General features: G+C 38.3%; 2 non-coding genes across 2 annotated transcripts; one reads left to right on the top strand and one right to left on the bottom strand.

The window, feature by feature from the left end:
- Positions 1-282: 282 nt before the first annotated feature.
- Positions 283-389, bottom strand: LOC145609810 (small nucleolar RNA R71). The gene has a single exon (XR_014106100.1). It is a non-coding gene; the product is annotated as a small nucleolar RNA R71 (small nucleolar RNA).
- A 9193-nt stretch (positions 390-9582) lies between these two features.
- Positions 9583-9689, top strand: LOC145609789 (small nucleolar RNA R71). The gene has a single exon (XR_014106082.1). It is a non-coding gene; the product is annotated as a small nucleolar RNA R71 (small nucleolar RNA).
- The last annotated feature ends 7166 nt before the right edge of the window (positions 9690-16855 follow it).

The following is a 16855-nucleotide window of genomic DNA, read 5'->3' as shown; positions in this document are numbered from 1 at the left end:
ATCAAGCCCTAGTTCATCACGATGATAGAAAGGAAGCAATTTGGTGGAGCTAAGGGTGAAGACCCAAATCTACACATTGCTGACTACTGTCAATATTGTAACACTATAAGGCAAGCTGGGGTCACGCAAGACCAAATAAGGGAGATTCTCTTTCCTTTCTCTTTATGTGGAAAAGCTAAACTGTGGTTTAATGGTTTAAATAGAACTGCACTTGGCATTACTAATTGGGAGACTCTTGTTTTGAATTTTTATAACAAGTATTACCCTGCAGAGAAAACAGCTCTATTGAGAAGCGCAATTCAAAATTTCGCCCAAGAGCCAGATGAGTCACTATATGAAGCTTGGGAGAGATTCAAAGACCTGCAGAGAGAGTGCCCTCATCATAACTTAGCACAGTGGCAGTTGATACAAGCTTTCTACAATGGGATCGGAAATTCTTCTAGAGCAATTTTGGATTCTGCAGCTAATGGGAGGTTTATGAACCTCAATGTTGATGATGCAGGTCAGGTTATTGAAGATATGGCAATCCATAATTCCCAATATGGGAATCCTAGAGGTTTTGCAAACAAGGGAAAACACCACGTCGATTCTGTATCCTTTTTGCAATCTCAATTAACCTCTATTTGTCAGAAATTGGATAACCTTACTACTGCTAATTCTAAAATAACTAATGTTTCTGCAATTGATAATAATGCTAATGATGCTTTCTGTGAAAATTGTGGAATTGTAGGTCATTGGGAACATGAGTGTAGGAGTTCTATGGAGCAGGTCAACGCTTTTCAGTCCGTCAAGCAAAATAACCCATACTCCAACACCTATAATAATCCCGGGTATCGGAACCATCCTTACCTTTCCTATAGGAGCAGTAATGTGCAAAATCCCACACCTCCACCTCCACAACAACCAGCACCACCACCTCAGCAGAAATATTACCATCCCAATGCTGGCCAGAAAAACCAACCGCAAACTCCTCCACCACCTTCTGACCCAGCTTTATCAGAAATTAGAGCGGTGTTAACTAGTATGCAAAAGCATATGGAGAGTAGAGACTCACAAATTGACTCGATTGTAGCCCACAATAAAGTCATAGATACTCAAATTGCACAGTTAGGCGTTTGCAATTACCCTCAGGAGTGGTTCACACTATGATGGGCCTCCTATGCCCAAAGAAGATGAACCTGTTTCAATAGAAATTGCTAATCCTGATTCCTTTATACCAAGGGATATTAATCCTAGCCCTGCAGGGCTAAAGGGTAGTACTAATATTTCTGATGTTATATTGCAGGGTAAAACTTCAGGGAAGGTTGTAACTCAAGACAGGAATAATGATGTGCAACAACCAATTATCAAACTACCATTCCCAAATCGACATTTGAAAAGCACCATGGATAAGCAGTTTGGTAAGTTCCTTGACATGGTGAAGGATTTGCAGGTAACAGTTCCCTTTACAGAATTAATCACGCAAATACCTGCATATGCAAAATTCATGAAAGAAATATTGACTAGGAAAAGGTCTATTAGTGAGGTAGAGACTGTCGCTTTTACTGCTGAATGCAGTGCCGTACTACAAAATAAATCTCCACCCAAACTAAAAGATCCCGGTAGTTTTTCTATCCCTTGTCATATTGGCAATTTAATGATTGATAATGCATTGTGTGATTTGGGCGCTAGTGTTAGTGTCATGCCATTATCTGTGTGTTTAAAGCTAAAAATGGGTAAATTAAAGTCTACTAATATTACTCTGCAAATGGCTGATCGTTCTTCTAAATACCCCATAGGCATTCTAGAAGACGTCCCTGTTAGAGTAGGTAAATTTTATATACCTGTGGATGTTTGTTGTTCTTGATATGGCTGAGGATTTGCATACCCCAATTATCTTGGGTAGACCCTTCCTTAATACTGCTGGAGCAATTATAGATGTGAAATGTGGTAAATTGACACTATCAGTAGGGGATGATAAAATTGTTTTTAATTTGAATAATACCCCTAAAAGCCCCATGCTAGAGGAGAAGTGTTATAAAATTGATGTGGTTGGTAATTGTTCTAATAAGCCCCAAGCTTTTGTTAAAGATCCCTTGGAGGCGGTATCGTGTGTTGCATCTTCTACAGGTACAACTAACCAATGGAAAGAGGAAGTGGACGCAATAGAGAAAGCCTTATACTGTGAAGGTCTTGGTTTTGAAGATGAGAAGGTGGAAATGAGTACACAAGTTGCGGAAACTGAGCCTATAGTGAGAGTTCCACCAGATCGTGTTGTAATAGCTCAACAAAGTGATAAATCGAGGCAACCAACGGTCAAAAAGGGTTCTCAATCGAACAAAAGTAAAGACCCACCAGTTCAAGCCAACGAGGATCCACCCAATAGGGTGAATTGGCGCCTTACAGGGCGTGTTAGGAAGCCGAGTCGTGGTTTAAAAATCGCTCAACCGGGTGAAGAACCACCCGACCAGGCGATAGGCCAAGGGGCTTAACTTCCCGACATGTAGTAAGAGGGTCGTGCGGGACCTAAATAAACCAGCGCTTTGCGGGAGGCAACCCGTATTTTTCTTGTTTTTTTTTAGTCTTCTTTCTATTTCTTCTGAGAGGAGAGAGGAGAGAGTTTAATGAGTTTATTGAGTCGTACAGGTTAGAAGGAAAAGAGTTAGTCAAATTTGGAAAAAAAGAGAAGGAGTCTCTCGTACCAAACATTGCCTCGGGCCCGACCGGGCGAAGGACCGCCCGACCGGGCGCGAGAGCAAGGGTGAAAAATTGACAATTTTTGCCCGACCGGGCGAAGGACCGCCCGACCGGGCGCGAGAGTTGACGAGTACGGACATTTCGACCGCCCGATCGGGCGGTATGGCGCCCGACCGGGCGCGAGAACAAAGAGAATTTAGAGGGTTTATACCGCCCTACCGGGCGGTGTGGCGCCCTACCGGGCGGTATGGCGCCCGACCGGGCGCGAGAGCGGATCAGCAAAACTGCTCCACTTTGACAGGCCATAACTTTTGCGTTTCTTATCCGTTTTTGGCGTGTGACCTATCGTTGAAAGCTCTTCAAGTCTACTTTCCAATGCAATTGGAATCATTGAATTATCAATTATACATCAAAAGTTATGATCAGAATAGTGCACCTGACTCAATTTTTATCTTTTTTCCACTAACACTTTGTTTCTTTCTTGCCCAATTTTGTTCCAAAGAGATGCATTGCAATCTTTAGGCTTTGGTGACATTGATGTGGTGATGATGAAGAGTAGTCACCTTGAATACTTGCTTCCCCTTAAGACAATGAGGACATTGTCTGATTTAGCTTGGGGGGAGGTTCTCGTGTTCATATGGTATATCTTTCACTCTCTCTCTTGGTATGCTTAGTGTAGTTTTACTGCTTTCCTAGTGTAGTTTTATTGCTTTCCTATAAGAAAAATACAAAAAAATTGAAAAATTAAAAAATCCAAAAATACGTTCCAATGAATTGTAAATCATGCTTCTCTATGCCCCCATACTTGAGAAAATTTGTTTTGATTCTTGGTTATTGATGATAAGCATTGTGGACTTGTTGGTCATGATTTGAAGTTTAATTGCTTGGATGCCTAAACATGCGTCAATTTTGTCCAACTACTTGTGAATATAGTGCTTGACTAGTTGATTTGGTTAGGAATGTGTGTTTAGTTCCTGGTATGTCAATGAATTTGAGTATTGGTTTGCAACTATGAGTAGTATTTCATGACTCACCTATTATGCACATGAGGAGGACGAAGGCGTTCATTCTTTTAGGTAGCCTTCAGACGATATTAGATACATTTGTTCCCTTCTTGCTACCCATGTTGTTGCTTGTGCCCTTTTATTGTTTATTTAGCCACATTACAAGCCTTTTTAGCCCCATTGGTTACTAGTCCCAAGCTTGGCTTGGGGGAGCTATAGTTAGTGAGGTGAGGGATTTGTAGTGTGCACATTATTTGCACAATGTAGAGGTATAAGAAGAGTAATTTTGTTCTTTGATTTTTGTGATTGAAAAAAATAAGAATTTGTGTTTCAAAGTTGAAATTTCCAATGTGGAATAAAAAGAAAAAAAAGCAAAAGAAAAAAATTGTTATATGTTCAAATTATCTATATGAAAGTTGCCCAAGAAAAATTCAAAGGAAAAAAAAGTATCAAGTTTGAAAAAAGAATGAGTTCAAAGTTTGTTTATTCACTCAAGTTCTACATTGTCATATTTTTATGAGTGAAATTGTAAGTGTTGGGATTGTTTATGTTGTTTGGAGTAGTATTTGGTGGATTCTTGTTGGAGTTAGTTATGTTGGAGATGTTGATCATTGGTTTTATTAGGATTTGGCTCCCTTTAAGCATGGCTTTTCTCTCACATGTTCCCAAATATTTCTTACCCTTTATCCTAGCCTTACATTACAAGCTTTAAAGACCTTCCGACCTTGTGCATAGAGTTGTGTAGATGTGAAAGTGTTGTTTATCAATGCAAATTATGAATTGACATATTCCGAGTCGACTATTAGGTTGAGTGCTTATCTTTTTAAACACACGAGTGTGTGAGTTTGGGAGGGCGTTGTTCACATAAAAGGGTGGTTGGAGAGCGATCGAGTACATCTTTTACTCGCCACATAAATGAGAGTTGAGTGTGTGAGCACTAGTCTTGAATTCTATATGCTCGTGTGGTTTGCTCTATTTGACAATTGTTGGGGAGGAAGAGTGATTGGATGAATGAGATTGATTGATATTGAAGCATTCTCATTAGATTTGCCTTGAATCGTCTGTGCTTGATTTGATTATTGGGGTGAGGAATGTTTTATATGTTCATTGATGAGCTCTTTGCTTAGGGACAAGCAAAGGTTTGGCTTGGGGGAGTTTGATATGTCTAGTTTATGTAGTATTTTACCCCCGTCCCTTGGTCATTATTAGTAGTGTTTTTGGCTCTTTAGAGCCACTTTTATTACTAATATGTGTTTCTAGTGTTTTCGTAGTTTTGGTTGAGTTTTGTAGGAAATTGCACCTTTGGAGTACTTTCCCGGGATTTTATGGAGCAACTACGAGCATTGGAGGAGCACGGCCATCTTTCGTAGCCCAAGGTCGGTTAGAGTAATCAAACCGGTGAATAAGGGCTCGACTTGTGTGAAGACGAGGCATTTGGACCGAATGATTAAAGCCCCAAAGAGGATATTTGGTTTGGGCCAAGTTACGAGCCTAAACGAGGAGTCCAAGCGGCCCAAGGGTGTCCGCCCGGTGGTCTGCCCGATGGTCTGCCCGATGGTCCGCCCGGTGGTCCGCCCGATGGTCCGCGCGGTGGTCCGCCCGGTGGTCCCCCGGTGGTCTGCCCGATGGCGCGCCCGATCGGGCAAAGAAGACTTATATCGCAACAGCCCTTCGCCCGATCAAAAAGGCGCGCCCGGTCGGGCGGTGTGGCGCCCGGTCGGGCGCGTGTCTCTGATAGATCTTTTAAGCATCGTTTAGTTTGTTTTAGTTTAGGATTCTTGCTTATTATAAATATATTTTTGTTAAGCAAGTTTAGGATCCCTTTTACACTTCCTTATTCTTCCTTTACTTTTGTAATTCTTTCTCTTAGATTTTCTCTCTCTACTTAAGCTTATTTTCTCTCTCTACACTATATACTTTGTTCTTTACTCAACTCTTTATTCTGATTACTTTGGTAACGATTTCTTTTCTCTTAATCTCAGTTATTTATTTTATTCCTTCTATCATGTTTTATTTTGTTGCTTTGATTAGTTTAGATTTAATTATGTGTGAGTAGTTCTTTTTCTAGGGTTTATGGGGATCCATAAATAATATGAAGGGGTAATTTATTGTTGTTAATTATCAATGCTATATTAATTTCCTATTGATTGATTTAATGCTCGGTGACTAGATTAGGCCTGATCTTTTATGCATGAGTTTGACAATATTGATTCGAGATTCGAGAGATGAGAATTGATGTTTAGGTCTAGTTTCAATAGGCAGGTTAATCTATAAATGGTTAAGTCGAGATTCGAGAGATGAGATTTAATACCGGTAGATTAATTCTGTGATTGTAATACGTAGCGAAAGCCCTTTATTATCTGGTTAATTGATGCATTAATGATTGGTTATTATGTTTTACCCTGGAATATTATTTATTGGTGAACCTATGCCCTAGGTCCTTAATTCATTGATTCCTCTTATTTTATTTTCCCTACTTATATTCTTCGTAGTATAATCTTTAAATCACAACAAATTATTACTAATAATTTAGATTGCTATTAATTAGTTAGAAATAGAAAGACTAGTTTCTTTGTGGATTCGACCCTACTTCCCTATCTACTTTAGTTAGAGGACTTAGGTAATTACTTTTGATTAGGTGATACGACTTTAGCCTGTCAGAAGTTCACTTTTTTTTTTTTTCAAATTTCTCACTTTTTTTCTTGAACTTCTTCTTTTTTTTTCTTTTTTTTCATTACACTTTTTATTTTTCTCAAATATATACACTTTTAAACTCATCAAAACAAAAATATGATCAAGAACAAAGTACTTCTCAAACCCACCCAAATTGTGCAAATAATGTGCACACTACAAACTCCCTCACCTCACTCACTAATAGCTCCCCCAAGCCAAGCTTGGGACTAGTAACCAATGGGGCAAACATGGCTTGTAATGTAGCTAAAAATAATAAAAGGGCATAAGCAACAACATGGGTAGCAAGAAGGGAACAAATGTATCTAAATAAATCTGAAGGCTACCTAAAAGAACAAATGCCTTCGTCCTCCACATGTGCATAATAGTGAGTCATGAAGCACTACTCATAGTTGCAAACCAATACTTAAATTCATTGACATACCAGGAACTAATCACACAATCCTAACCAAATCAACTAGTCAAGCACTATATTCACAAGTAGTTGGACAAAATTGACGCATGTTAAGGTTCCAAGGCAATCAAGTATCAAATCATGATCAACTAATCCACAATATCTATCATCACACACCAAGAATAAAAACAATTTCGAAAAATTTTCATTGAGGGGCACAGGGAAGCATGATTTATCATTCATTGGAACGTATTTTTGGATTTTTTTTTTAATTTTTCAATTTTTTTTGTATTTTTTTTATATAGGAAAGCAATAAAAATTACACTAGAAAGAAATAAAATCTAGTCTAAGAAAGAATTAAAAACTAAACTAAGCACACCAAAGAAAAATAAAAAGAAAAGGGAAAGAAAGAGTACCTAAATATACAAGAAATCCCCCCCCCAAGCTAAATCATACAATGTCCTCATTGGCTTAAAGGGAAGCTTGTAATCCAAGTGACTACCCTTCATCATCAAACTTGTCTCCACCACCATCCCAAACATTGCAATGCATCACATTGGTACAATTTTTGACAAAATAGAAACAAAGTGTTAGTAAGAGAAGAGGCAAAAACGAGTCAGGTCCACTATTTTGCTCATAACGTTTTTTATACAAATGATAATGATGTGATTCTAATTGCATTGGAAAGTAGACTTGAAGATCTTTCCAATGATAGGTCACACGCAAAATGTCGTTAAGAAACGCAAAAGTTATGACTGTTTGAAGTTGGCCAGTTTTGCTACCGCGGTCTCGCGCCCGACCGGGTGAGCGTGGCCCGATTGGGCCCGTCTCCCAAGTCCGTCCAGGTAGCTCTTCGCTGCTTGCTGTTCGAGGAATCTTTTTGGCCTCGTACCCCTTTGTATGTTTGCTTGATTGAGCTAATGTCACACCATCGGGTCGTACTTTCTCTACAGGCTCAATTTCTGCAATTTGCTTCTCTTTTTCCACTTGTTCATCTTCAAACCCAAGCCCTACATAATTTAGAGCTCTTTCTATAGCATCAACTTCATCTTTCCATGTACTAGCTTTTCCTGCGGAAGATGAAACACAAGATACCGCCTCCAAGGGATCTCTAATGAGAGCTTGGGGCTTATTAGAAAAATTATTTACATCAACCAAACCAACACTATAACACTTCTCCTCTAACATGGGGCTTTTAGGAACATTATTTAAATTAAAAGTAATATTATCATCCCCTACACATAATGTAAGTTTACCACTTTTTACATCTATTATTGCCCCTGCAGTATGAAGGAATGGTCTACCCAAAATAATCGGAATTTGCAAATCTTCCTCCATATCAAGAACAACAAAATGAACAGGTATATAAAATTTACCTACTCTAACAGGAACATCCTCTAAAATACCTAAAGGATATTTAACAGAACGATCGGCCATTTGCAGAGTAATATTAGTAGATTTTAATTTACCCATATTTAATTTAGAGCTCACAGATAATGGCATAACACTTACACTAGCACCTAAATCACATAAAGCTTTATCAATCATCAGATTACCAATATGACATGGAATAGAAAAACTACTCGGATCTTTTAGTTTAGGTGGAGATTTATTCTGTAATATAGCACTACATTCTGCGGTAAAAGCAACTGTCTCTACCACACTAATAGATCTTTTTCTAGTCAAAATTTATTTCATAAATTTAGAATATGCGGGACCTTGAGTAATTAAATCTGTGAAAAGAACCGTTACCTGCAAATTTTTCACAACCTACAGAAACTTACCAAATTGCTTATCCAACTTACTCTTTAAATGCCTATTAAGGAATGGAAGTTTGATAATTGGTTTCAGTACATCTCCACTCTTGTCCTGGAGTTTACCCTGCAAAGAATTATCAGAAATATTAGTGCTACCCTGGAGCCCTGGAGGGCTAGTAACAACATCATTTGGTATAACGAAATCAAGATTAGCAATTTTTGTTATAACAGGTTTATCATCTTTGGGCATAGGAGGCCCATCATAGTGTGAACCACTCCTCAGGGTAATTGCATTCGCATATTCTGTAGGTTGTACTGGCTGTGATGGAAGGGCTCCCTGCTGGCGAGTTTGCAGAGTAGAGGAAAGTTGCGCAATCTGAGTATCTATCATTTTATTATGTGCTATCAATGAGTCAATTTGCGCATCTCTACTCTGCATCTGCTTCTGCATAGTACCTAACATCGTTTTGATTTCTGATAGGTCAGAATCAGATGGAGAGTAACAACCTGTTGTGGTCTTTGATGTGGAGGTTGGTAGTACCTCTATTGTGGTTGTTGTACCTGTGGTGGGGGCTTAGGCACATTCGTACTATTGTACGACATATTTTGGTTAATTTTCAACCCTGCATTGTAGGTGTTGGAGTATGGACTAATTTGCTTATATGCCTGAAAAGCATTAACCTTCTCAAGTGAACTCCAACAATTCTGCCCCCAATGACCTACAAGACCACAATTTTCACAAAATATTATAGGGTTAGTACCAATAGCAGAAACATTAGCAATGGAAGATGAATTAGAATTATTAATATTGTCTAATTTCTAGCTAATACAAGTCAATTGTGCTTGCAAAAAGGATATAGAATCGACTTGATGTTTTCCCTTATTTGCAAATCCTCTGGGATTCCCATATTGGGAATTATGAATAGCCATCTCTTCGACAACATTGCTCGATATATTCACATCCAAATTCATAAATCTTTCGTTAGCTGCAGAGTCCAAAATCATTCTTGAATTATATCCAAGCCCATTGTAGAAAGCTTGGATTATCTGCCACTGTTCTAGTTTATGATGGGGACATTCTCTCTGCAAATCCTTAAATCTTTCCCAAGCTTCATATAAAGATTCATCCGCTTCTTGGGAAAAATTTAGGATTGAACTCCTTAACAAAGCTGTCCTCTCTACAGGGTAATATTTATTATAAAAATTCAAAACAAGAGTATCCCAGTCAGTAATACCAAGTGTAGTTCTATTCAATCCATTATACCATAATTTAGCTTTACCACACAAAGAAAAAGGAAAAAGAATCTCCCTGATTTGGTCTTGTGTGACCCCAGCTTGCCTAATGGTGTTGCAATATTGACAGAAATCTGCAATATGAAGATTTGGGTCTTCACCCTTAGCTCCGCTAAATTGCTTTCTTTCAATCATAGTAATAAACTGAGGTTTGATCTCGAATTGTACTCCCTCGAGATTTGGTGTAGGAGATAGATGTGGAAAATCCGTCAGGGACGACTGCGAATAATCGCTAAGCTTGCGAGGTGGAGGTGGTGGCAGTGGATTCATGCTTGATACCTGATCTGTACTAAACAAACAAATATGAGAAACTATCTCAAAGAACTTGCGTTCTCTGAGAAGAGAAAAAAAAATAAATATAAAATAAAAATAAAAATAATAATCTAGACTACAAAAATAATCAGAAATAAAAATAAAACCATTTCCCCAGCAACGTCGCCAAATTTTGACAGGGTAAAGTCTTATCCCCAAATCAAAATAATTACCTTAGTCCTCTAACTAATGCAGATAGGAAAGTAGGGTCGAGTCCACAGGGAAACAAGTCTTTCTACTCCTAATTAATTATTATAATCTAAATTATCAGGGTAACCAATGTTGTTGTGATTAAAGATTATACTACGAAGAATATGAGTGAGGAAAATAAAGTAGGGAAGAAAACAAATATTAAAAGGCCTAGGGCATAGGTTCACCAATAAATAATACTCCAGGGTAAAACATATTAATCAATCATCAATTTATCAATAAATCAGATCATAAAGGGCTTTCGCTACGTATTACAATCACATAATTAATCTATCGGTATTAAATCTCATCTCTCGAATCTCGACTTAACCATTTATAAATTAACCTGCCTATTGAAACTAAGCCTAAACATCAATTCTCATCTCTCGAATCTCGAATCAATATTGCAAAACTCATACTTAAAAGACCAGCGCTAATCTAGTTGAAGAGTATTAAATCAATCAATAGGAAATTAATCTAGCATGCATTGACAATTAAAAATAATAAATTACCCCTTCATATTATTCATGGATCCCCACAACCCTAGAAATAAACTACTCGTGCATAATTAAAACTAAACTAAACAAAGCAATTAAATAAAGTATAATAAAAACAATAATATGAAATACAAAATTAAGAAAATAACGATAAGCAAATTAATGTAGTAATAACAAAACAAGAAAGCAAGTAAAAGGCTAAACTAAAACGAAGTCTCGGAAAGAAACAAAATTGACGAAGCGAATAAAATTACTAAAATCTCAAATCCTCAGCAAATTAAAAGTCTAACTAAAGCAAGTTACGGAAAGAATTTGTAATCAAACTTAAGACTAAAATTAAAGTAACTAAAAAGCTAAAACTCCCCACTACCTCCTGACTACTACTCCTATATATATCAAACTGATGAGTGACATTTATGGCACTCATTTGATCTCTTTTTGGATGAATTTAATTTCATTTTATTACTCTTTTCTTTAGTTTTCCTTAGTTTTACTCTTATTTTCTTCATTTTATGCTTTTTGTAGTTAGTTTCTCGATTTTATGCATTTTCTAGTTTACTTGTTATTTTTCCCTTTTACTTGTTTTTTATCCTTTGTTTGTAGGTTGTGATTGATTGTCCAAGGATTCCCGAGCTTCCTCTCCATGGTCCTTCATTGTTTTTCATGCCTAATGCTTGTGCAAAGAGTTTCAAGTCAAAGGGGGATCCAAGGAGCATGCTTCAAGGCCTTGTATATGCTCTTTTCATGGCTTATATTCTTCAAGAATTCCAAGGAAGTTGCTGCCTACCTTGTCCTCCATCATCATCATCTAGGATGTGTGCACCACTTGAGCTAGGACAAAGAGAAGAAGAGGAGCTTACCCAGTTTGGTGCGGGCGCACTCGGGGAGTGTGCGGCCGCACATTAGTCGAGTGCGGCCGCACACCTGGTGCGTGCGGGCGCACCTTTCTGGGTATGTTTCCCGTGCGCGCCACTCTCTCTCCTATGTGCGTCCGCACCGGCGTGGGTCTATTTTTGGGCGTCAATACCGACCTCCACTTTGTATATATAGTTATTTCCTTCTAATTTTGGATAAGCTTTACATTAGAATTCACATTTTTGTTAGTTTTTGATTAGAATTTTAGAGAGAGAAACTCAAGGATTGAAGAGAGAGAAACTCATGGTTTTTGGTTGATTGTTCAAGAATTCTTCATTGTAATTGATCTTTGGATAAAAGTTTGTAAGGATCTTCATCTTGATTTCAATATAAGTTTGATTTTAGTTGATTTCATTTGTTTTCCATGTTATTGTTGATTGATTGAAGTTTGTTTGATGTTTGATTGAAGTTTGATTGATTTTTGATTGATTGTTGATTTGATCTTTGATTTCAAATATGTTGATGATGAAATTGATGATTAGTGTAGTTTTGATCTTAATTTCCATGGCTAGTGAGTAGCTTTCTAGCTAGGGAAATGGTGAAGCATGTTTGAGTGATGGATTAGAGTAATTTGGGGAAAATTAATGGAGTTGATGATATGATTAAATTTGGTTGATAATTCATGTGCATGTGTGTAATTGATTGAAGCTTGGCCATCTTTAATTGTTGCACTAGATTGCATTGTAAGCTTGCTATGATATGGACCATTTATTAGTAACTTGCAATTTCTCGGTTGAGGTGCCTTGTGACGTTTCCTAGTTAGTGTTTAGCGTAGTTGGCGCTAGTTAGACCTCTAGGAGAATTATCTTGGTATGCTCTTTTGGATACATGATTGATCTTCCTTCATATCACTTGACTTAGTTAGTTTGACCTCCCAAATTACCATTCTCCATTACAATTACATGTGGATCCATTACCCTAGTGTCTTTTATATTGATTTTATACAAGTTCTTTGCATCGTTTAGCTCTAGCTCTAGTTTCTATCATAAACCCCGCATTTGACTTCGGAGTAGCTTGACTTAGGCAATATACACTCAACTTCCATTGCTTTGGGTTCGACCTTGACTTACCACTACACTTCCGGGGTTTGTTGAGTTATAAATTTTGTTTGATCGGGTGGGGTGGTAGCCCAACGACCTACCGTTCCTCCGCCCATCACAAACCCACCGACTTAACTACAAACAAAGCCCACTAATGAACGAAACCCACAAATCCCACTCACCTTAAAACTCTAAAAGAATTTAAACAACCGACATGTACTAGGAGCTAGGACTAATCGAGCATTGGGCTGCTTAATCGGGCCCGTTATATAACTTCGCCCTCAGTTGACTTCTCTTGGAAGCTTGGATCTGTACGCTCGAGTTATTTAAATATTTGGCCCAATTTTTCCCTTGGTTGGTCCATAACAATAACTTGTGGAATCTTGTACCTTCTCATATATTGAGCCCTTATTCACCGAATTAAAATTCTCCAACTCGGCCTTGGGCTTAATATATACAGTCATAAAATACGATCCAACTCTAATGTTTTTGTAGTGGCTCAATAAGCTCGAAAATTGTCATAAATCTGCAAATTCCTACAAAATAATACCAACTCTACAAAAACACTAGAAAACGTATATTAGTAATAAAAATAGCTCCGTAGGGCTCAAATTAGCACAAATATGACCATGGGACGGGGAATAAAATATATATAAATTAGACTCATCAATCATTCTTGGTTTTGTGCCTCTTGAATCAATGTTTATGTTTGTTATGATGTATAATCTCCCTTCCCTAGCTAGGCTAAGTTCTTAGCTAGGGGAAAGGGGTAAAACATGTGTTGATATTTGATGATTGATGATGTTTAAATTGAACTCATGCCGTAAATTGATGAAATATACGATTTTTGATAGCTTGGTATTATTGTAGCACATTATTTGATGTTCTCTAGTTTAAATGCATGAAAGTGATTTGAATTAGATTAAGATCATCTCTACTTTAATGATTGCATAAAAATGAGTTGTTTAAGTAGAGTTTTATGAATTGTGCACCCTTAATCTCTTGCCATGATTTGTAACTAATTGGATGCATGACAGTGATCCTAATTAGACAAGACTTATTTCATTAATTTGCTTAAACAATTTTATGAAAGGGAGTTGTTTGAGTAGAACTTAGTATTCTATGGCATGGCCTTCAAGAAAATCATCATTTTCTATCTTTGTTTGATCATGTTTGAATCCCCCGTACCCCTAGCGTCGTTTTCTCTTGATTTAATCCTCTTTATCTTTATTTATTTGTAGTTTTAGTGTCCTTAATCTAAAAAACCAACAAAAATATTCCCACATTATCTCCCGCATTAGTAATATTAATGTTTAGCGAGTGTGCTTCCTTGGTGGTTTGACCCTATACATACCCCTATACTTGTATTAGGGTGGTTTAGAAGATAAACAATTAATTTGATTAGGGTAGTAGCCTCAACCACCTACTCCACCCGCCGATTAAATTTTGGCGCCGTTGCCAGAGAGGCGGCTTGTCTAGCGTTTATATTTGCTATTGTTAAACTCATTTTATTTGGTTTTTTTTGTGTTGCTTGTTTAATCCTACTCGTCATTGCTAATCATGTGCTAAGCTTTGTTGCATTCAAAGAGAGATATGGCAAGGCAAGAGGATGACCTTCTTTTTAGGGTAGTAGTAGCCTCAACGACCTGCTACTCCACCCGCCGATCACCTGCAGGGACATAGAAGAATAGGTGGGGGTGAGTTAGTACGCACTGGAAATGGACCCACTCCACAAAGATGAGGACTCATCCCCGTCCATTCTAGATTCCTCAGTCCTAGGCGAACAAACGGCCTCATGAGGAGAAATGGACGAGGCCGAGTGTTGAGCCAGTGTAACTCAAAGGCTTCAACGGAAAACTCGAACGGGCGACGGAGCTCTCAAATATTCCAGGAATAAGTAACTTTCTTTCCCTAGAAGCTCTGACTTCTCTCTGGAAAGTTAAAATGCAAAGTAAAAAAGGAAGTGAGGTCAAAGCCTTCTATTTATAGGCAAAATTTGAGAGGATAAAATGGTAAAAAAGCCATTCCCGCCTAAGGAATGAGGAACGGTTAACTTTCGAAAAATTTTAACCTAGAAGTCGAACGGTTTTCAACCATTCCGCCTCTTTTGACGAAATCTACACGAATAACCGAACAATAAAGACGAAATTCAAACGGGCGTCATAATTGCCCTTCAAATTCATCATCTGCCTCGGAAGTTGAACCATTTTATTGAGAAATGGAGAACAACTGGTTGCCAACTAAAGGTCATTCGGCCCATCCTGTCCGGCTGTCAATCAGGTTAAATTCCTTGAAGACGTCTGACGAATCAATCAGGACACCCAGTCCAATTGAAAGCCATTCGGCCCATCCTGTTTGACTAACTATTCGGCTAGGCTCCTCAAAGGCATCAGGCTATTCGGACGAGGCGCTCGGCCCAATAAGGCGAACGGACGATCTTGTCCGGCTCTTGCTAACAACTCAAAATGCTCCAAATGCACCCAAGGTACTCGAACGAGTAAGATTAGAGGAGGTGGCCTGATTGGGACGAGCCACCCCCTCTCAGGGGAAAATGTTTAGGGTACAAAATACCCCAAGTACGTGGTCCAATACCGAGGTGACACGTGGCCCAATTAATAGGCGTCACGTGTCACTGTAGGAAGATGACACGTACTAAGAGAAACGGAGTACCTGAAATGAAGAGAATGACATAAGGTCTCCTTACATCAGGAGGCTCAAAATCCTAGAATGCCGCAAAATAGCGCCTCCAAAGGGGTACGTGTTTTCCCTGATTACACAGCCAATCAGGGCACTTAATTCTAGGTCACTTACCCTAAAGGGCACAAATCCCACCCCTATAAATACCCCAATCATTGATGATAGGAGGGGTGAATGGTGACATAACATTTAATAGAACACTAAAATCTCCCACTTCTCTCTACTTTCTCGATCTCTCTACATTTATTCCGTTTTTCGATCACTAACTTGATTGTCAAAGGCGGATCTCCGACCACCGGAGATTCATGTTTTTGCAGGTGTCCGAGTCTCATTGCCGGCAGAGAATGACCAGTATCCCAAGGGATTCCAAAAAAACCCCGAAACCGAGGGTTAGATAAGAAAAAAAAGAGAAGAAAAAAAAATATATGCACACATAAGCACATTGTCACGAATGGTGCAATGAAGTTCGCAACCTAAAGTCAAGATCTATGTTCCACTATGGTCAAGCTTATTTGGGTGTCAAAGGGTACCATGGTTAAGAGTTTGGACGTGTTAGCAAGGCAGCCTCCCTTGAGGGTGTATGCCAATGGGCGGCTCCGCGAGTTCGTGACTAAATCAAACTCGAATCCATGGTTTGGGTGGATTTTAAAACTTGGATGAACCCTTATTGTCATGAACGTTTTCGGGTTGATAGAGCTTAAATCCTCTGGGTTAGCCACATACGTAGAACACGTACTATTGTGGCAAAATAGGTAAGCTAAAATGCATATGCATATGTGACAATGCCAATTAAATTGTAAGAATACAATTCAAGAATCTTTCAAGTTCCATCCACTCATCTCAATTAAATATTGATCACTCAAATCGATAAATAACCAAGAATCCTCCACAATGGAGTCGCCAAATTGTAGGCGTCGTTTGAAGTGCGCCTACGTTAAGCATGTGTGAATATGCTTGGCACTCATAGGAAGTGGGAATTAACATTACGATTAGGGACAAAGCAAAGTAGGGAGCCGCCAACAAGTTTTTAAGGAAATTGTAAACCGTTAGATCATTTAAAGCAACCACAACGATAGGCAACAACGATTGACCCGTGAAGTTTACACCCCATTCATAATCCATGAGATTACTAACTCCATATGGTTCGGAACCACGAAAGGAGGATCGGGGATGATGGTACGAAGTGAGTCATGGAGTCACATTCGCCCGTATTGGCCTCTACTCGATTCTTATAGTGAAAACTATTCCTGCGATCTCAAAGGCATACAACCAAATATTCAATTTGCTCCAAACTATTATTAAGCTAATTTTGTTGAATGTTAATGCACATATAATTCTAAAATATTTGTGATCACTTGATTTAATAACAAGATTAAAAAGAAACCTAAAT

Source organism: Chenopodium album, chromosome 23, assembly GCF_948465745.1.
Source record: "Chenopodium album chromosome 23, dcCheAlbu1.1, whole genome shotgun sequence".
NCBI classification, from domain to species: Eukaryota; Viridiplantae; Streptophyta; class Magnoliopsida; order Caryophyllales; family Amaranthaceae; genus Chenopodium; species Chenopodium album.
The sequence above is the reverse complement of the archived record's forward strand: the minus strand, read 5'-3'. Positions and strand labels throughout refer to the sequence as shown.